At 34.2% G+C, this 22,500-nt stretch overlaps 2 long non-coding RNA genes across 4 annotated transcripts in view; one reads left to right on the top strand and one right to left on the bottom strand.

Annotated features, from left to right (window-relative positions):
• LOC128250119 (uncharacterized) overlaps positions 1-22,500 on the top strand; it is a 68,466-nt gene that overhangs the window by 3,978 nt on the left and 41,988 nt on the right. The gene's annotated exons all lie outside the window — the stretch shown is intronic.
• LOC149131775 (uncharacterized) lies at positions 3,626-5,296 on the bottom strand. The gene is made up of 2 exons (XR_016245146.1): positions 4,925-5,296; positions 3,626-4,305 (listed from the first exon to the last, which is right to left on the bottom strand). It is a non-coding gene; the product is annotated as an uncharacterized LOC149131775 (long non-coding RNA).

Below are 22,500 nucleotides of genomic sequence, written 5' to 3'. Positions count from 1 at the left end.
GGGGTTGTGTTAACCGCACGTGGAGAAATAATAGGAAAATGAAAAAAAACCAGAATGCTGAACTGGAAGCATAATCTAATAAAGATTTTTTCTAACCGGTTTTCATTGCGATGAGGCAAATTATCAAGAAGGAGAATGAAAATGTTTTTTTACAAAGAAGTACAAAAAAGTACAAAATGAAGAAAATAATATATAAAACAATAATATATAAAAAAAATAAATATACCCATACATTATATTGTCTTTGAGCTTTTGTAGTTCAATAGTAGTTCATGTATAAATTGGTAGGAAAAATAAGGATGCATGAGAGTTGAGAGTTTTGTTAGGTTTAAAAAAAAGGCTTAAAAGTTTGTGTTAAGCAGGAAATGTGGTGTCAAAACAGGAAGTGTGTGTAAGGGGAGACAAGTGTTTTTAGTTAGAGTTATGAACTCTTTTTTTCCCAACAGGAAGTTTGTGTCTGTTCATAGAGAAATAAGGTCACTGAGGGGTGTGTGTGTTAAGAAATGATTGGAATTTCTCTATGAAAAGATTCTCCTTGTTGATTCTTTCTTGTGTGGAGATTCTGTCTTTACATTGATAGAAAGGGAATATAATGAATTTAGGGTTTTTGTTTCTGGCGCAAGAGTCTATATGGCCACTGAGTGGAATTTGGCGGTATTGAGGGACGTTTATTTGTTCCTTATGGACAGCTACTCTTCTACGTAATGGGAGGCTCGACTGTCCGATATAGAAGTTTTGGCAAGTAAGGACATAAATGAGGTTACCCGAGGAACAAGAGAAATTGGTTTTAATTTTAAACTTTGTTCCTCGTTTGAAGGTAAATTCAGAGCCTCCCATTACGTAGAAGAGTAGCTGTCCATAAGGAACAAATAAACCTCCCTCAATACCACCAAATTCCACTCAGTGGCCACATAGACTCTTGCGCCAGAAACAAAAACCCTAAATTCATTATATTCCCTTTCTATCAATGTAAAGACAGAATCTCCACACAAGAAAGAATCAACAAGGAGAATCTTTTCATAGAGAAATTCCAACCATTTCTTAACACCCCCCCCCCTCAGTGACATTATTTTTCTATGAACAGACACAAACTTCCTGTTGGGGAAAAAAGAGTTCATAACTCTAACTAAAAACACTTGTCTCCCCTTACACACACTTCCTGTTTTGACACCACATTTCCTGCTTAACACAAACTTTTAAGCCTTTTTTTAAACCTAACAAAACTCTCAACTCTCATGCATCCTTATTTTTCCTACCAATTTATACATGAACTATTATTGAACTACAAACGCTCAAAGACAATATAAGGTATGGGTATATTTATTTTTTTTATATATTATTGTTTTATATATTATTTTCTTCATTTTGTACTTTTTTGTACTTCTTTGTAAAAAAACATTTTCATTCTCCTTCTTCTTGATAATTTGCCTCATCGCAATGAAAACCGGTTAGAAAAAAATCTTTATTAAATTATACTTCCAGTTCAGCATTCTGGCTTTTTTTTCATTTTCCTATATATATACATATATATATATATATATATATATATATATATATATATATATATATATATATATATATATATATATATATATATATATATATATATATATATATATATATATATATATATATATATATATATGGTCAAAGTCTTCACCAACAATAAACAACGAAAACAAATGAATTAAATTCGCAAAGAGAGAGAAAAATTGAAAACAGGACAAGTAACACAAAGAACGACACATCATCAGTTGTCGGCTGTCTATCTACTTGTTATTTCGAGTATATATATATATCTGTGTATGTGTGTGAGTGTATACAGTTAATTCAGGCAGTTATGTCCTCATTAGGGATTATACAATCCAAGGTATTCCACTGGAACATGTGTAGGTTCTTTTCGTTTTTATCTTAATTTAATTTTCGAGCTTTTCAACTTCCAAACAAATATCATCTTTTTGCAACATACGAGTAAATTTGTAAGTACATCTATTTATTCTCCATTCCATTTTCTTCCGTATGTTGTCTTTCTCTTTCTCTCTCTCTCTCTCTCTCTCTCTCTCCCCCTATATAAATATATGTGTGTATATATATATATATATATATATATATATATATATATATATATATATATATATATATATGTTAATTCTCTAAACGAAGTATTAACAGTAACTGCACGATAAAGTGAAGTATATTGCCACTTAAGTGTGGCTGACCCCTAGGGGTGGATGTTACTGTTGCTTTTAGCCCCAGCAGGACATCTCGTCCAGCTGGCTTATCGACACACTACTGTGTCCTGTTTGTTTTGCCAAGGGAAGTTATCCCTCACATCGTGATCTGTATCACCAACGGACCCGGGTTTCAGGGTTATTTCCCTTCGTCAGCGTCCGATAGCCACCGATTTTCGATGAGAGATATAAATTCTTGGCAAACTTATGTATACTTTTCCAGTGAAATTCTTCACTGATATCGAAAAAGTGAAAACAAGCAATGTTAATTCTCTAAATGAAGTTTTAACAGTAACTGCACGATAAAGTGAAGTATATTGCCACTTAAGTGTGGCTGACCCCTAGGGGTGGATGTTACTGTTGCTTTTAGCCCCAGGAGGACATCTCCCCCATTTGGGGTCTGTTTCTAGCAGACTGATATTGTAATCATTCAGCAACCTTATTATAGTTTATATATATATATATATATATATATATATATATATATATATATATATATAATATATGTATGTGTGTGTGTTTGTGTGTGCGTGTGTGTGAGTGAATTTTGTGGTTGTGTTTCTCCTCTACCGTGTTTACGTTCGTGTAACTAGCAGTTCGGCAAAAAAAAAACCCGGCAGATTATGTGCCACGCTTAAAACTATTCTTGAAGGTGATCCCTAAGCATAGCTTCCGTCTATAAATTGAGACAGTTACAAGGTAAATATGAAAGATAAATTGTTAATTGGAAAGACTGGTTTATATTTCCATATGTTTGTTCAAGAAACACTTCAGCTAAATATCTGAATCTTTGTGAGGTAGAGTTAAACAACAATATGAAGTTACTACAACAGCAACTAATACTGCTGCTGCTGCTACTACTACTACTACTACTACTACTACTACTACTACTACTATCACCTACACCGCCGCCGTAGCTTCAGCCACCACCACCACCACCACCACCCCTCTGCGGGTGCTTCTGCTGTTGCAGTAATTGATGATGACGAGGAGAAGGAAGTGGAGGAAGAGGAAGCGGAAGATCTAGGAACAATGTATGCTGCTATCACCCTGAAAAAGCTAGCAACTGAATTTCCCTTTAAACCATTTCCTTACAGTGCTCCTGCCTGCAAGGAACAAAAGCAGTGGGGGTCGTTAGAACTTGAAAATTAATCAATTAACTAATCTCTTGCAGGAAAAAACTAGTCATAAACAAGTGAAAAAACCTCGAACCTGAAGGCATTACATCAATAGGTGATAACCACTTCAAAAAGGGCACGAAGACCTCCAACTCAAAGCTCAGATACAAACGCACAAACGAAATAAATTCGCGATCATTTACTGTGCCAGAAATAGCAGCCAAATCTCACACAAACCAGTCTTTGCTATCTTAAATAGGGAAGTAACATATAATAGAGATTCATTTTCTTTTTTTATTTGGTCATCGTGATTTTTGATGTGAACTCGAATGTTAATATAGATGTCGTTGAATCTCGAGGGGCTATATTATTGGCATAATAATCATTTGTTAGATAACGGAATACTTCAGAAATGAAGAAAATCTCGAACGCAGGAGAGTAGTTTTCAAAACATCGTTTAGAAAATCGGGCAAAATACGCAGATAAACAGAAAATAGTGGTCAGCAGACGCTACAAGGAATCGATAGAGTTCAATTCCCCGTTGCGGCTCCTGGCCACTTTTTTTCCATCTATAAGTGTGTACTACCCGATTTTCTAAAAGTCTATTTTCACTGCTATTCTCTCGTGTTCGACATTTTCTGAATTTCTAAAATATGTCACCCATTCGACACTTCAATATTTGTATACAAACATTTCCCATGTTAGATAATGGCTTCAAATCTTGGCAGAAGGCGAACAGTTTTGAAGGGAGGTGGAAGTCGATCCTGGAAGAATTTGAACTCAGAACGTAAATACAGTCGAAATGAAATTCAGCGTTTTGCTCTGTGTGCCAGCCATTCTGTCAGCTCGCTCTCGTTTATGAACAACAAAATATGAGATGACGTAACAATATAAAGACGTGGCGGAGGAGACGACTGGAATGTACTTGTTCAGATTTCTGCTGTAATATGGTTGAACTGAAAACCAAACAAAAGCCACATTAGCAATTTTTAAATGGTGACCGATAACCATGATACTTCAAATATTTTTTTCCTCAAGCACTCTACATATTTACTAACAATAAAATAAATCGATATGATACTTTTACGTATTAGCTATTCACAGCATTTCTTGTGGTTTTTGTAATTGGAAATATTTTATATATATATATATATATATATATATATATATATATATATATATATATATATATATATATATATATATATATATATATATATATATATATATATATATATATATATCTTTTAATAAAACCCTTAGAATGCATCTATCAGTAAGCACATCCTTTCTATTTTGCCATTAAAAAAAAATTAAGCTTCTTTCCAGACTAAATATCTGCTTCGGATTTAAGAACATATGACTATAATATCCTATTTTAATTTTGTGTAACAATTTCTCTTATATCACATCGTCTTCTCTGAGAAGCGAAAGACATTGGAAATAAGATTTTAGGTAGAGTATGTATAGAAAAGTGGAGAGTGGTCATAGAAGAAGGTTGATCAAGGTTTTTTTTTCATCCATAACAACAAAAAGGAAAGAAAGTGCAAATCTTTACTCCACACATATACTTACGAATGTCATATGTTTCACACTTCCCGAGCATCTGTCCAAACTCCACACGTCCAGAATAATTCTCATCATCGGTCTACTCTAACAGGTAATTTGAACTAAGCACCAACAACAAAACGGAAAATTTAGAATACCGTTATTGACATTATTTTCTTCTCCCCAAATCTACTTATACCTGCCAAGCTATTTTGCTTTACACATGTCCAGGATCAGCTCCAAATCCTCACAAAATTTATTAGTTGTCAACGCAGACGACAGAAATACATATATTTTCTTATGGCTGAACACAAGCAATTCACATACATATAAAGCCTCCGCACACAATGACAATATCATTTGTACATGCTTGATTTGCAATAAAATACACCCCACGCAATAATTCTAAATCCTGCCGTTTCCTTTCTATAACACTTATTTTGTCAATGTTACATGACGATGGTGAAGAAGAACGGGACGAAGGCACGAAAATAAACCGGAAGACGATTTCTCGAACGAATGGTTAGGTAAAAAATGAAAAGACTTTTCGATCATAGGTCTTTGATTATGAAGTCTTGAGTATGTTAAAGGATGGAAATTCCCCCTTTTTTGTGTATTCGTACCTAGTTATACAGCTAGTCATACTGTACTTCAAAGAAATAATATTTACTGTAATAGTTGTAACAAAATATTGTTTTCTTAATAGATAAACTCCGGAAGACAATGCTATGTAAAAAAATACTTTCTTATTGAATTCTTGCAAGGATACACTGTATTCAGGAATATTGGTATGACTTGCATTTTGCTGGAAATATTCAGGTAGAATGAAATGATTATCAGATGTTGTTTTGCATTGTATTCTTAGTTATCAAATAAGCGGAATAATTTTCTTGCATCTTACTACCTCTCTTCTCTCTCTTCTCTCTCTATAAAAGCGTGTGTGTGTGTCTGTCTACATAGACATATGCAAGCATTCGCAATTTAAGTAGGTCACGTAAACATCATTGTAATATTTCGATTGAACGTGAGCATATATATCCTCTATAGATACATACGTACATGCATGCATATATACATACATGCATATAAAGCCCACGCACATATGTAGACATACTGACATACATTTTTCTTTGAAACTATATTCCAAATTTCGTTTTTGTTTTAATGTTTGACAATTTATTTTAGGTTCTCATAATATTTCCACTTGTATATGTTGTTTATTTTTAAAGCAATTCTATGTTGTTTCACACCTACATACATACATACATACATGCGTGAATAGGCACACAAAACGACATAAGTGCATGCATACAGGCATATATGTGTGTGGAGTTGTGAAACTTGACTGTATGAATAGAATGAATACACGGATTAACAAGGAGATGCAGAGAGATGAATGGGAATATATAGAACGAAACGAAATTGCATAGATGTGTAAGAGAACAGATACATTACCAAACATGTAAGGCAAATCAAATTATAGATGAGCTTAGCATTATAAAGAGTGAGGGTGAAGGATAGAGAAACAATGAGAGGTGGGAGAGAAACATCAGACAGACAAAAAGGAAAAGATAAGAGAGAGGGAGAGATAAACATGTTGACTCATTGTGGGGGAATCAAAAAGAGAGTAAGTGAGAAGGAGGGGACAAAATTAGGAAACATCAAAAACCAAAGATTTTAGATATCTTTGAATAAATGAATATTGGAAATTATGTTTTTATGTTAAGATTTCATATTTTTTCCCCGTCAAATAAATATTTTCATTTTTACAAATTGTCTATTTTTAAAACAATTGTAAATTCTACAAAGAATCTATTATTTGACTTTGTGAGTTGTATTATTAATTTTTATTTTCTTTGAAAAGTCGAGAGAAAAAACATTACGATAAGTCATTCGATCTTAGCAAATTTATACATGCACATAAGTATATATCCACACGCACGCGCACGCACACACACACACACACACACACACAAATGATGATAAAAACACTACTTACATGTAAACAAATGTAAAACAGACGCAAAAATAGGAGAAGTATATTGTTTTGCTTTATGTTTTAATACTATATTAAATACTAAGGCATCGACGTGGCAGAATCGTTACCCAACCATGAGCAAAATGCACAGCAGCGTTTGGCCTATCAATACGTTCTGGGTTCAAACTCCACGAAGGTCAACTTTGCCTTTTATCTTTTCGGGGTCGATAAAATATGTACCAGTTAACGTTGGTATCTATATGATCGATCTACCCATCCTTCGAACTTGCTGGTCATGTGACAAAATTTGAAGGCGGTATTATATCAAATACTACGATAGTGAGCTGGCTGAATTTTTAGGACACCAGGCAAAATGCTTCTTGGCATTTTGCCCGCCTGTACGTTCTGAGTTCAAATTCCGGCTGGGGCCGACTTTGCCTTTCATACTTTGGGCTCGATAAAATAAGTACCAGTTGAGCACAGGTGTCGATATAAACGGCTTACCTCCTCTCCCGAAACTGCGGTCCTTGTAACAAAATTTGAAATCACTCTTTTAATGGTATATATATATATATATATATATATATATATATATATATATATATATATATATATATATATATATATATATATATATATACATATATATATATATATATATGTATGTATATTAGAAAGGAGCATATGGTGTTGATGTGGCTTAAATTTATAAGTCAACCATGGTGTGACAAGTGTTAGGATTGATGGAGCAGATTTGCGTACAGAATGCTTTGAATGTGTGTGTGTATATATATATATATATATATATATATATATATATATACACACACATATATATATATATATATAAACGCACACGCACATATACTTACATACAACACCGTTCTGAGTTCAGTCTCACTTCGTCGCATATTGGCCAAGAGTTTACTACATCCTCCGCTCGACCAATGCCGTGTGAGTGGGTTTGACTGACGGAAACTGAAAGAATACCGTTAGGACCGCAAACACTCATATATGTATAGGCGTTTATGTGTCTGCCTTTTTTTCTGTATTTGTTGTCCACCACTGGCATTGATTTTTTTTACGTCACCGCAAGTTAGCAATTCGGCAGTAAGGATCCGATAGAATAGGTACCAGCACCAGCTCGACTAAGAGTTCTGCAAGTCTAATGATTGAAACAGATAAGAGATAAAAGAAAAGATACACACACACAAACACACATACGCATAGACGGAGGTGTGACTGCATAGTATGAAGCCATGTGTGTGTGTATAAACTAAATTGAAGCGAAAGCATCTGGGAATTTGTCATAATGAGCACTAAGGTTGTAGGACTAAATAGACAATGAAGAAAAGAATAACATAAGTATGCTTAGGAAGAAAAGGTCAGTTATGTGAATTTGATTATGGCGGTAGTATTGTAATAACAATTATTTTGTCAGTGTAAATATATATTAAAAATACACTTGGTAGCAAATTTCAACTATTATTTTTTTTTACATTCACGTAAAAAACTGATTGCTACCACATTTCTGATACTAATTTCAGATCACATATCTAAATTTCTATACCACGTCCAGATTTTGTGTAACCGAAAACCCATATTTTAAACTTTTTCTCACCTGCTTCTATTACGAAAGCTCTCTAAGCTACTATTCTGTGCCGCCCTTTATGTTAAGCATACTTAAGTAATTAGTGAACAAGGATATCTTTGCTCCTTCTGACTGAAGACAGATAACGGAATTACGCTGGCGGAGTTACCACCCCTGCATTCAACTATCCACCCAAATCGTGTTAATTGTTTGTTATTACTTTCTGCTTCTAAGTGAAACTTTGATGTTTCCTCTTCCTTTGTCACTTGGAGGATGACGAGCTCTCCATCTGCAGGAAACACCAATTATCTCCCATCATATTTTTGTTGAAGTTACTTAGGCATCTGTTTTCTATAACCAAGACCTGTTATTGGACATTGCCCACGATGCTCATCAGTCACATCCCTAAGGTTGGCCAGGAAGAAGTTAAGATGAAAATGTAAAAAAATGTATTTTCAAAAACATTCTGCATCTAGTTTTTCATAAGATTTAAGCATGTTGTCTACTAGCGCCCGGTGGTTTTCTAATTTGTGTCTCCTAAGAAAATGTTTGAAAATTTTAACAAAAGCTCCCAGTTCATTCTCCTAATTCAAGCTCCTAGTTCATTCTCATTTAGATTAGATAGAAATGATAAATTGTGGATGACATTGGATCTGTGGTCCAGTGAAAAATTCTACTTCACGTTTAGGGTCTGTCAATATTCCTTTGAATTTATCTTTTCAATATTGTAAACCACTACCTTGATAATCCATACCCTTCACGATATTTTTCATAAGTTTTTCAAAAGTTTATTGTGAAGGCTAGAGCTAGGGATCCGTCGTAGGCTTCCCAAGCAACAGATATATATTAAAGGAAACGGAAAACAAAACCAAAGCAGGACGAGTATCTCAAGTCAGTTAGAATATGCAATTAGAAAACGGAGAATCAAAACTGGAGAAGCAGAAGTAATTAATGTCTTACAGCTGTTTCTGGGATATCCCAGGTGATGGGTCAAAGTCTCCATGCACTGGGTATTCCCACATTAGAGACAAGGTGTGTATGCAGGAAAGTTCCAGACAGAGAATTCACAGTTCATAAAAGAATAAAACAGTACAAAGGAGAATAAACACATAAGAATAAAGTACATCTTGTCCTAGAGGGTATATTTTATGTCTTGTGTTGTTTCAGTCATTGGACTGCGGCCTTGAAATGTTTTAGTCAAACAAATCGACCCCACTACTTTTTGTTCTAAGCTTGATACTTATTCTATCAATCTACTTTGCCGAGCCCCTATACCACGGGGACATAAACACACTAACACCGGTTGTCAAGTGGTGGTGTGGGACAAACACAGACACAAAGGCACACATGCACACATTCATATACACAGTCATTAATATTTATATATATATATATATATATATATATATATATATATATATATATATATATATATATATATATATATATATATTAATACTTCATTTAGAGAATTAACATTGTATATATATATATATATATATATATATATGTTACTAGGACGATGGTCTCTGCTGATACGATCAACGGAACAGCTTGCTCATGAAATTAACGTGCACGTGACTGAGCAATCCACAGACACGTGTACCCCTAACATACTTCTCAGGGAGACCCAGCGTGACATATAGCGTGACAAGCACGGCCCTTTGAAATACAAGTACTACTCATTTTTGCCAGCTGAGTGGACTGGAGAAATGTGAAATAAAGTGTCTTGCTCAAGGACACAACGCGTCGACGGGAATCGAACTCACGACCTTACGATCGGGAGCCGAATGCCCTAACCACTAAGCCACGCACCTTCACACACAAACACACACACACACACACACACACACGCACATACACACACATACGCACACACACACACACACACACATATGAGGGGCTTCTTTCAGTTTCCGACTAACCAAATCCAGTCATAAGTCTTTGATCGACTAGTGAAGGCACTATCAATAGGTGCCACTCTGTGTGAGTGAACCCGGAGTCATGTGGTTCGGAAGAAAACTTCATCTCTTGCAAACGCACACACGCACACACACAAACATACGCACGCACGCGCACACCCACACATGCATTTACGCGCGCAGACTCACGCTCGTGCATGCACACACACATACGCATACGTGTGTATATATATATATGGGCTTGTAAATGTTTGTATGACAAATGCTTAATTATTGTTATCTCATCCTTAGAAGTAATATATTGTGCTTACTCAACGAATTTCAAAGCGGAAAACAAACGTCGGAAAAAACGTAAAAACAACAGTTGCAGGCGGATCATAAGAAGGAGAATGATGAAGGACGCTGAGAATGTAAATAACATTATGAATATTAATAAAACAACAATATTGGTAGCAGCAGCAGCAGTAGTAGTCGTAGTAGTGCTGGTAGTAGTAGTAGTAGTAGTAGTAGTAGTAGTAGTAGTAGTAGTAGTAGTAGTAGTAGTAGTAGTAAAGTCATATACAATAATAATGATCATAGTAATAATAATAATCATAATAATAATAAAGGAAAAGAAGAAGAAGAAGAAGAAGAAGAAGAAGAAGAAGAAGAAGAAGAAGAAGAAGAAGAAGAAGAAGAAGAAGAAGAAGAAGAAGGGAGATAAAGAGGATACTATATGTGAAGTAAAGCTGTTACAATTTAGATTCCGATGAGCGCTAGATTTATTTTAAATTTTGAGTATTGTGCGATAATTTTTTTTTTTTTAGATTATTTCTTCATAGAAATGTTTTAAAATGTGAGAACATTATCTTAGTAAACATCTGCGTTTCCCTATATGAAGACGAAATAAAAAATATAAGTAGGATATTTACGACTGTGATATATTTTTGTTAATCAAGACTATTCAGGAATGTCTGATATATATTTTAACAAAAGTGTAAATCTTGATATTTTATTTTTATGTATATCGAATTATTCTGAAGAAATTATTCTTACAAGATGTTGCTCTATTATAAGGCAGCGAGCTGGCAGAAAAGCTAGCACGCCGAGCGAAATGCTTAGCGGTAGTTTGTTTGTCTTTACGTTTTCAGTCCGAATTCCGCCGGGGTCTACTTTGCCTTTCATCCTTTCCGGGTGGAAAAATTAAGTACCAGTTGACTGGCCCCGTCCCCCGAAATTTCAGGCCTTGTACCTAGAGTAGAAAAGAATATTTTCCTCCATTATATTTTTGCGTAATTTGTTTTCTGCTGATACCTATACAGACAACTTAAAATATGTAAATTATATGTATGTATTCATAAGACATCGTAAGATCTTTCTTCTTATGTATATTCATATAAGTTTAGGTGTTTATAAAAATATCGTCTGAAAGAAAGAGTTACCTAATGATGCAGCAATTAGTATCCATTTTGTTTAACTGCTTCTGTATTATATTCTATTCAATGATGGATGTTAAATTTATTTCGGCTGGCATGAATTGCTCGAAATATAACGGTAAATAAAATACGGATATCCAAGTAATGTTAAAAATGAAGTGATACTTTGAATTACATTCTTAATTTTTTCTTGATTGGAACACTGTACGCCTTGTTTTTCGTTGTATTCAAGTTAGTTGTAGCCTTAAAGCATTATAAATACGAATGAACTTCTTTGTGTTAGCTAACCTCTTCAGCGGAATAAATAACAGCAACAACAATGTTACACATTCTTTCTTATCTTGACACAATGTTAGCAATTTTCTGGGGTGGGAGGAATCGAGGATATCGATCCAGTGTTCAAATGGTACATGTTTTATCGACGCCGAATTTTGACCTTGGTAGATTTTGAAATTAGAACACAAAGATCAAAGAAATACCGCAATGCATTTTGCTCGACGTGCTAAATCTACTGCCAGCGCACAACCTTAAGCAACACCAACAACAACAGCAGCAGCAGCAGCAGCAGCAGCAGTGGCAGCAGGCGCAACAACAACAACGATAATATTGTAGCACAAGGCCTGAAAGTTTTGGTTTAGAGGACTAGTTGATAGCGTAGACTCCAGTGTTCAACTAGTACTTATTTTATCGAACCCGAAATGATGAAACCCAAAGTCGAACTCGGCGGAATTTGAACTCAGAGCGTAAACGGACGAAATGCCGCTAAGCATTTCGCCCTCTGTTAGCATTTCGTTAGCATATCGCTAACGATTCTGCCAGTTCACCACCTTAAATAATAATAATAATAATAATAATAATAATAATAATAATAATATTAATAATAATAATAATAATAATAATAATAACTAGAACAGCAACGGACCATGATAAAACGATGGCAAGAAAAGCCCCTACATGGTAAATACTGGGCTAAACTAAATGCGAAAGAAATAGACAGAGAAAAATCCCAGCAATGGCTGAGAAGCTCAGGACTCAAAGCAGAGACTGAAGGATTTTTAATTGCTGCACAAGACCAAAGCCTCCCCACCAGAAATTACCAAAAACACATAATGAAAAGAAATATAACAAGTAACTGTAGAATATGTGGAGATCGACAAGAAACAATAAATCATATTATCTCTGGCTGCCCAGTCCTGGCTAAGAAGGAATATATTCACAGACACGACAGAGCTGGGACCTATATACACTGGAAGCTATGCCAACATTATGGAATAGCAACAGAAAAAAGATGGTATAAACACACGCCAGAAAAGGTCACAGAAAACAAGAAAGCAACCATACTCTGGGATATGCCAATACACACAGATAGAGAAATTAAGGCAAATAGACCAGATATAGTTGTCAAAGATCATGAAGGAAAAAAATGCCTTCTAATTGATGTTTCAATACCAGCAGATGACAACGTTTCTCTAAAAGAAATGGAAAAACTTTCAAAATACAAAGACCTGGAAATAGAGATAACTCGAATGTGGAATCTAAAAACAGAAACAATTCCTATCATAGTAGGTGCCTTAGGTATAATAAAAAAATATTCAGACAAATACATAACAAAAACACCAGGACTTACAAATATATATAACATACAGAAAATTGCACTACTGGGTACTGCACACATTCTACGCAAAACACTTTCAATACAGTAAACATAAGAGCACCACAGCAAACCACAGCACATACCCAAGGCGCACAGAACTGCGCTCGGTAGTGAAGTGAAAGCACGTTATAAAAATAAAACTACTGAATAATAATAATAATAATAATAATAATAATAATAATAATAATAATAATAATAATAAGAAGAAGAAGAAGAAGAAGAAGAAGAAGAAGAAGAAGAAGAAGAAGAACAAGAAGAACAAGAAGAAGGAAAATAGGAAGAATAGAAAGCCAGACGTAGTATTAATTCAGAAAGATATCGAACGATCCTGTAGCATAGATATAGCATGCCCAGCTGACACATTATATGCAATAAGGAAGACAGAAATGTCGATAGATTACGACGGGTTAGCTTGGGAGGTCGCTGAAAAAGGTAGTAGTACCAATTATTGTCGTATCCCTGGGAGCAAGCAGTAAGTAAAAATCTTGAGAAGCACATGGAACGAATAGGGGCTGCAATAAGGGTGGAGTACTTGCAGTAAACAGCACCGCTTGGAACTGCTCGAATACTCAGGATTGTGCTCGAAAAATAATGGGTGTTACCTAAGTTCACTGGTAGTGAACAGCTGGCACCGTAGTACATCTCCAGCGTTAGAAGCTGTGCAAAGACAATAAATAATAATAATAATAATAATAAATTTTAAAACAAACACATAATTTTCTTATGGTTTCTTAAACATTTTCTAGAACAACACTATGTACAAATCCAAATATATGGTACCCTAGGCATAACACCTACATGAACTTCTAATTTGTTGTCTCTTGAGGTCTCTGGGTGAGACTTGGATCCAACTTGTACAAATGCAAAGCAAAAGTCAAACATAAAATAATAATAATAATAATAATAATAATAATAATAATAATAATAATAATAATAATAATAATAATAATAATAATAACAATAAAAGTAAAATCATTTGCTATATATAGATGACTTAAAGATTATGGGGAAAGTCCGAACGTGAAATAAGTGGCCTTATTTCAACAGTGCAGATATTAAGTAAGGGTATCGAATGGAATCTGGGATTAAAAAGTGTAGTATGTTTATGATACAAAAGGCAAAGTAGTGTCGTCTGATTGTGTAGAGCTACCGAACGTCCAAAAAATCAAGGATATTGAGACTAATGGATATAAATATATCGGGATTTTGGAATACAACAAATTCAAGGAAAGTGAAACGAAGGAAAGCTTTAGGCAAGAATATCTCAGAAGAATCAAATTAATTACGGGAAGTTGACTCAATGGAGAAAACAAGGTCAGGGCAATGAACTCATGGTCTGTTTCCTTAATGCGTTACGGCGCAGGTGTTGTTAGGTGGACAAAGAACGAGGCTGAGGAAATGGACAGGAAAACCAGAAAAATGATGACAAATAACAAGGAACTACACCACAAAAGCGATAGTGACGGAGTGTATGTGCCTCAGAACAGGGGAGGAAGAGGACTCATCGGATGCAAGATCTGTCCTGTTAACGAGAAGAACAGTCAGAGATGGCACATAAATGAGCAGAGTGAATCCTTGCTTGATGCTGTTAGAATTAACAATATATATCTTCTGAAAATGGGATGCACCCACAAACATTTAAGAACTAAGATGAAGAAGAAGGAGTAAACAATTGGAAAATGAAATCACTGCATGGGCAATTCGTCAGAGAAATCGAAGGAATAGACAGGAACACTACTTCAAGATGGCTAAAAGAAAGTGATCTGGAAGAATATACTGAGGCATTGATATGCAGCGCTCAAGAACAAGCTCTGAGAACTAATTACATCAATTCCCAAATAGATAAGAGTAGCCGATAGCCCCGTTGTAGGATGTGTGGCGGCAGAAATGGAACAATCTGACATATTGTGAGTGAGTGTCACGAGCTGACCGAAAATCACTACAGGAAAGGCACGATTACGTGGATAATTTCGTCCACTGGAGGGTATGTGAAAAGAACGGCCTGAACAGAGCACAAAATTGGCACGAACATGAACCGGAAGTAGTGACTGAGAACAAGGAATATAAGATACTGTGGGATTTTGCAATCCCATGTGACTCCCTAAGTAATAAACGGAGGCCAGATTTTGTTGTGGTAGATATAAGAAAAAAGGAAACCAAGATTGTAGCTATCGCAATACCTGGAGATGTATGCATAAGTAAAAAAGAACTAGAAACGATTGAAAAATAGAGAAAGAACGTGTGCTATGAGGTGGGTGTCTGTCATTCCATTAGATGTAGGGGCACTCGGAGCACTAACAGCGAAGCTCGATAAATATGTCAGAGAAATCGGAATAGACATCAGAGCAAGACAAAAAGAAAAAACTGCTCTGCTGGGGACAGCTAGGATTCTGAGATTGTCACTTGGATGTTGAATGTCTCCCACGATAATTAACAACCAAGTATCAAAGCTTATAACGTACGGAAAGAGACCATGTGAGATTTCTGACAGCAGGCTGCTGTCTGCTCTCACAGAATCTACCGGAACAAAGAAGGCCGAACTTTCTTAGAAATAAAACAATAAAAATAATAATGGTTTCTGCTATTGGAACAAGTCCCGGAATTTTTGTGGAGGGGAATAGTTTATCTTATCGAACCAAGTATTTGATTGTTACTTAATTTATCGACCCTGAAAGGGTGAAAGGCAAAGTCGACCTCGGCAGAATTTGAACCCAGACAAAAAGACGAACGAAATACCGCTAAGCATTTTGTCCGCCGCGCTACCGACTCATGCAGCTCACTGCATTAACAACGATGATGATGATGATGATGATGATGATGATAATAATAATAATAATAATAATAATAAGAAGAAGAAGAAGAAGAAGAAGAATAAGAAGAAGAAGAAGAAGAAGAAGAAGAAAAAGAAGAAGAAGAACAACAACATCAACAAAAAAACAGCAATAACAACAATAAAAATAATAATAATGATAAAATAATGATATACACACTGTCAAACAGCACCACTTTTCGCCGATCAAAATTGATTCGCATTATTTGCAAATGAATGTTTTCATAGATTCACAGTATGGGTGTATAATCATTGTATGGGTATATAATCGTTGTCAGAATGAGGACAGATTTTCATAACAAAACTCTACGTCAAGAAGTGTAGAAAATATCTTTCGAGCCTCAACAAGCTATAAATGATCGCCTGAAATCACACATGACATTTGAAAGGAAGCTGTAAGTAGGGCTTGTACTACAGGAATTTGATGTTTGACCTGTCACTACATTTAGCAAAGAATACACAACATTGAAGTTAGTTTTTTCAACATTTAGTCACATTATTTTATGCGCATCCGATTAACAAAGACTGCTTATCACTTATATAATGTAGATTATGTATAAAAATTTTCATTGTCAAATCTTCAGAGATGAGTTCTTAATTTTACTGCATTAGTGTGAGTGTAGCATTGAAGCTGAACTAGACATGGCAACAGTGTCACTAACCTAGTGAAGTTAATAAAGTAACGCATCTCTGATGATTTGACATTGCAATTTGGTTTTATAGTTTGCAACACATAACTGACAGACTGACAGTAATTCTTAATGAAACGTCATGTCAGCTCTTCTAGAAGCAATCCTACCATAGCACAATACACGCAACACACTCACATGCACACATACACACACACACATACACACACACACACACACCAACACACACACGCACGCACGAACGCACACACACACACTCGTTTATATTGTCGGCGTCGTAAGACTTTATAAACTTCCAAGGGAACGTGAATTAATTTTCGTTTTGGAATCATCTCTCGAAGTACATAAATGCTATGAATAACAACCTTCAAATGTTGAGTTGAAGATTCCTATTGAATATGTAGCCAGCTAAAATTATAAATGTACTCGGCATTTCTGAATTTTACTGAATATACTGACAATAGTAAAAGTATAAACCATCATTCTTGTCTAGAAAATATACAACTTTATGTTTCGTTATGAAAGCGATTATTTTTCTCCCATATACAATGAATGGCATACAGCGTCGGAGGTAATTAATCAAAAGTATTTGAGCTCAAATCTCCCTCATCAAACAATATTATATGTATCTGTATGCATGCGAAAGTGTCCGAGTTAAAAGAATATTAATAACCGCTTTCATCTCATGACTATAGATGTTAAATGCATTAAATTCGATCGATATTTCTTCCCTTGTTGCAGCTGTCAACAAAACGACATTCCTTTGTCCCCTTATTTTAAACCACACAGAGACGTGAAGGGATTTTGTATCAACACACTAAATAAATGACACAGTGTCTAACATAAATCTCCATAGTTCTGACATTACCTAATCTGTCACAGAAAATTGTTCGATGCCTCAACTGCTTTTCATTACATTCGAATATATCAATATCTTTTGGGCAGTCATAATGTCTTTTGTTTGGAAATGAAGACGCACAGTCAATAGGAAAGTTTGTAGTGTAATACTATTGCTAATTGTAATATATTCAATAGGAGATTATTTCCCGTCTGAATATGCGGGATATGAGGAATTTAAACAAATGCGTTACATCATAAACCGCATCCACACTACCCACCTAACACATCGGTAGAACATTGCTGGTCAACGCACTTGGTCAAGAAATGTACTATTTCCTCTCTACGCAGGGATTTTCTCAACCGTTTTAATGTCAGCAAAACTACATTACTTTGCCACATTATTTTAAACTACAAAGAGACATGAAGGGATTTTCTACTGATACACCAAATAAATTATTTAGTTCATGGTTGATAGGACAGAGAGAGACTATGCCTTCCTTATCTTTCAGCTGGTTAAGACAGAGTTCACTCCAGTCAAATCATGTAAAATTTCAATGAAAGTAAAAGAACAAAAATTCCAAAAATTCGTGTAAGAAAAAGAGAACTGTGCTTTGTGTTTAATACTTCAATAAAATCACCCCTGCTCTTTCCGCTACCATTTAGATGTAAAGGCAAAAAATTTTATACTAATAACATAACTCTAATAACCATCAAATTACTTAAATCAAGAGTAATGATATTTTCAATAATTCACACTTATACATGATATTTGGAATATGGAGTGGTGGGGGAATAGACAAGAATGAGAAACGCTAGAAAATATGACATGCTTTTATTTTCTGTTTTGTAATCTTCAATCTATTACGGCTTACATTTTCTAGAAGTATTTTGTTTACAATTCACTTCTAACTTTCTGATGACTTGTTGAACTTTGTGTAACTTTGTAGAACCGATCTGCCCTGCAATCATTTTCAACAAAGCATTTACATTTCCCGCTTGAGAGGGGATATAGAGAATAATAGTGACAAAATAAAAACAACAAATATATATATACTATAAGCGAAACATAAAAGCACAACAAATACATCAGGAACCAATATAACACGAACAAAGTCAGAAAGTAAGTAACGAACACTCGTTTCTTATATACGGGTTATGAGGAGTTTAGGCGAACATATTTAATTACATTGCAAGGAAAAATGGGAGAGAAAGTGGAAGAAGAAATAAGAAAGAGCAATGATAAGCAAACAAATTACAGATTCGCAGTTCAGACGAAGAAGTAACAAACCAATAGTGTCATAATTACATATATCCATATGAATAAATATGCAGTTGAGAATCACAAAAAGAGGAAGCAATGGGTAGCTCGATTGCTTACCGATAATATATATATATATATATATATATATATATATATATATAAATATATAGGATATATATATATATATATATACATATATATATATATATATATATATACGATATATACAATCCTATATATCGATATATATACGATCGTATATGTATATATATATATATATATATATATATATATATATATATATATATACACACAAACATATATACCTATATACATATATACTTATATATATGTGCATGTAATTATACTTTAATATATGGATGTATGCAAACATGACTGTATGAATGTGTGTACTTGTCTATGTAATTATATACGCATAGCAATTGTGCGTGTCTAATTCTATGCCCCTATGTAACTATATAACTATACGTCTACCTACGAATATATGCATATCCGTCACTCAGTATATACATAAGTTCACACACAAAACAAACAAACAAATAAGCAACCTGCATGACTATATCCACGCTTTAAAGATAAATCATCGGGGTCAACAAGGTCTGCGATACCACTTCCAATAAATAGTTATTAGCTTCAAAGGAAAGAGAAGAAATAACAACGAACAAAAACACATAACAATCATAACGTGAAATGTGTAAAAATGCGTCCAAGTATTATTTGCATATGTGCCTTTAAGTGCGTGTATGAGAATTTATGAGCGATTCTGTGAGTATGCGTGTATGTATATATACGCATGCATGAAAATATATACGTATGTGTGTATGTCTCTACACACACACACGCGCGCACACACACAAACACACACACACACACATATATATATACATATATGTAGGCGTTCATATTGATATATATGTGTGTGTATATATATATGGGTGTGTGTGTGTCACACACACATAAGTAAAATGTGTATACACATTTTACTTATATCTCTTCGTACTGCTATATACATATGTATATATGTATATACGCATTTAGATACATACATGTATACATACGTATACTCACATGCATACACACAGAAGTAATTATAAACGCAAGCGCACACCTATATACATTCATTTAAATATAAATACACACACATATGTACATATATATATATGTGTGTGTGTGTATATATATATATGTATATATATGAATGTATATATATATATATATATATATATATGTATAACTATATATGTATATACGTATATATATACATATATATGTGCATATATATATATATATATATATATATATATATATATATATATATATATATATATATATATATATATACATTTACATGCATATATAGATGTGTACGTGCTTATATATAAATACGTATGATAGATATATTCATATCATTTCGTATCACCTCGATCAATGGTAGATAGTTATTAGCAAGCTCGTAGCAATTCAGTTATTTTTGTACCACATTCTGTCTCTCTTATATTCTTTCGTTTTTAAAAAATTATTTCTTCATAATTATGATCTTACTCTCCTTCCTATATATTTCATGCGAATGAAAAAGCAGGAATAAGTGAAATCATATTCCCATTATCGTTTGAGGATTACAAGTCTCAAATATAGTATGGATAATGTAGACAACAGCTCACTTATAGAGTCATGTTAGGAAGAACCGAACGAAGTTATAATATTATAAGAGCAAAAAAGTTAAAAGTACACATAAGTATTTTACTTCTGTGTGCGCACCTGTGTATATATGTGCACACACAGAGACACATACTTAAACACTCACATACACACACGCACACACGTACGCATATGGACTTCTATATCCGTGTGTATGTATATATATATATATATATATATATATATATATATATATATATATATATATATATATATATATTTATACGTATATATATACATATATATACGTATATTTAAATATATGTGTGTATATATATATATATATATATATATATATATACATATATGTGTATATATATATATATATATATATATATATATATATATATATATATATATATATATATAAATATATATATATATATATATATATATAATATCAATAATGATAATCCATGGATGGAATTTATAAATGTTTTAATGTATTGCTACGCATATTTCCACTTGACGTAGTCGTAGGTGCGTGGTAAGAATCTTGTTTCCCAACAACATGCTCCCAGGTTCAGTCCTACTGAGTGTATGCAACTATAGCCTCGGGCTGAATAACAGTTCGTTAGTGGATTTCGTAGACGGAAACTGAATGAAGCCCCTCCATTATATATATATATATATATATATATATATATATATATATATATATATATTTATATACTATAATAATATAGATAAATGTGGCACTTAAAATGTTTGTGGCACCAGAATTTGGTAGGGTAAAAACCAAAAACAAAATGAAGAGATTTGGTGAATTAAATTTGAAGAAAAGCAACAAAAATACATTTTTGTTGTCTTTCTTCAAATATATATATACTACATAGTATTGCAGCTTCGAACTTCTCTGCATTAAGATCTGAAATATAAGATCTTCTCTACCCTGATGACGGAAGGTCGTCTGATGCGATGATCCATATGGCTGCATATTGTGATCAACAAAATGTACCAAAATTATTATGGTTCGCCGAGTTTCAAGAAACTGCTGTTGGACTTATTACACCTTTCCTTCACCCCTTTAATGTTCTCTTTCGTTTGTACTCTGGGTATATAAAAATTCATCTGAATGTTTCCACCTTTTGCTTTCTCTCGTTTTGCATGTATACTTGTACAAATATATGCATATTTTCTGTGTTTCTTTCTATTTTATCTCTTTCTATCACTAATCCCTTACCAAAACCTAAGTGAGTCTAATCTGTCGTTTTCAGGGCAAGCCACCTTTTCATGTTGACTATTGCCTCCATTAACGCTTGCAAAACTATTTCTCTAATCTGGTATATGTAAGCATGGCATGCCAGACGTGATGTGTTCAGCTTCCGTTAACAGGGTCCCTGCATTCTAAGCCAACTAGGTCAATAGGACAGATCACAAATGTATTGTCTGTGTAGCCGACGATTTTGAAACGTGAACGTCTTATGCTATGCTTATCTACAGGCCTACAGGTCCTGCATAGATTAGACTGGCACCAACCTTGCAGCATCTATTGCACACACGGGTGTCACTTGTAAGGCGGAGGAGATAAAAGACAGTAAATATAGGGGCCTAGCCCACCACTATCACTTTGTACCGGTCACCGTCGACGTTTTCTAGGACTTCGTACTACCGATTTCCTCTGCAAAATAGGGATAACGGCGACCCGTCGGGAAAATAAGGCACGCCTTGTGGGATGGCTGCAGCAGTGAGTGTCACTAGCCATTCTCTGCGAAAATTCCATCACGGTCGTTACCATAAGGC

The sequence above is a fragment of the Octopus bimaculoides genome, chromosome 19, assembly GCF_046866305.1.
Source record: "Octopus bimaculoides isolate indiv1 chromosome 19, ASM4686630v1, whole genome shotgun sequence".
NCBI lineage: Eukaryota > Metazoa > Mollusca > Cephalopoda > Octopoda > Octopodidae > Octopus > Octopus bimaculoides.
The sequence above is the reverse complement of the archived record's forward strand: the minus strand, read 5'-3'. Positions and strand labels throughout refer to the sequence as shown.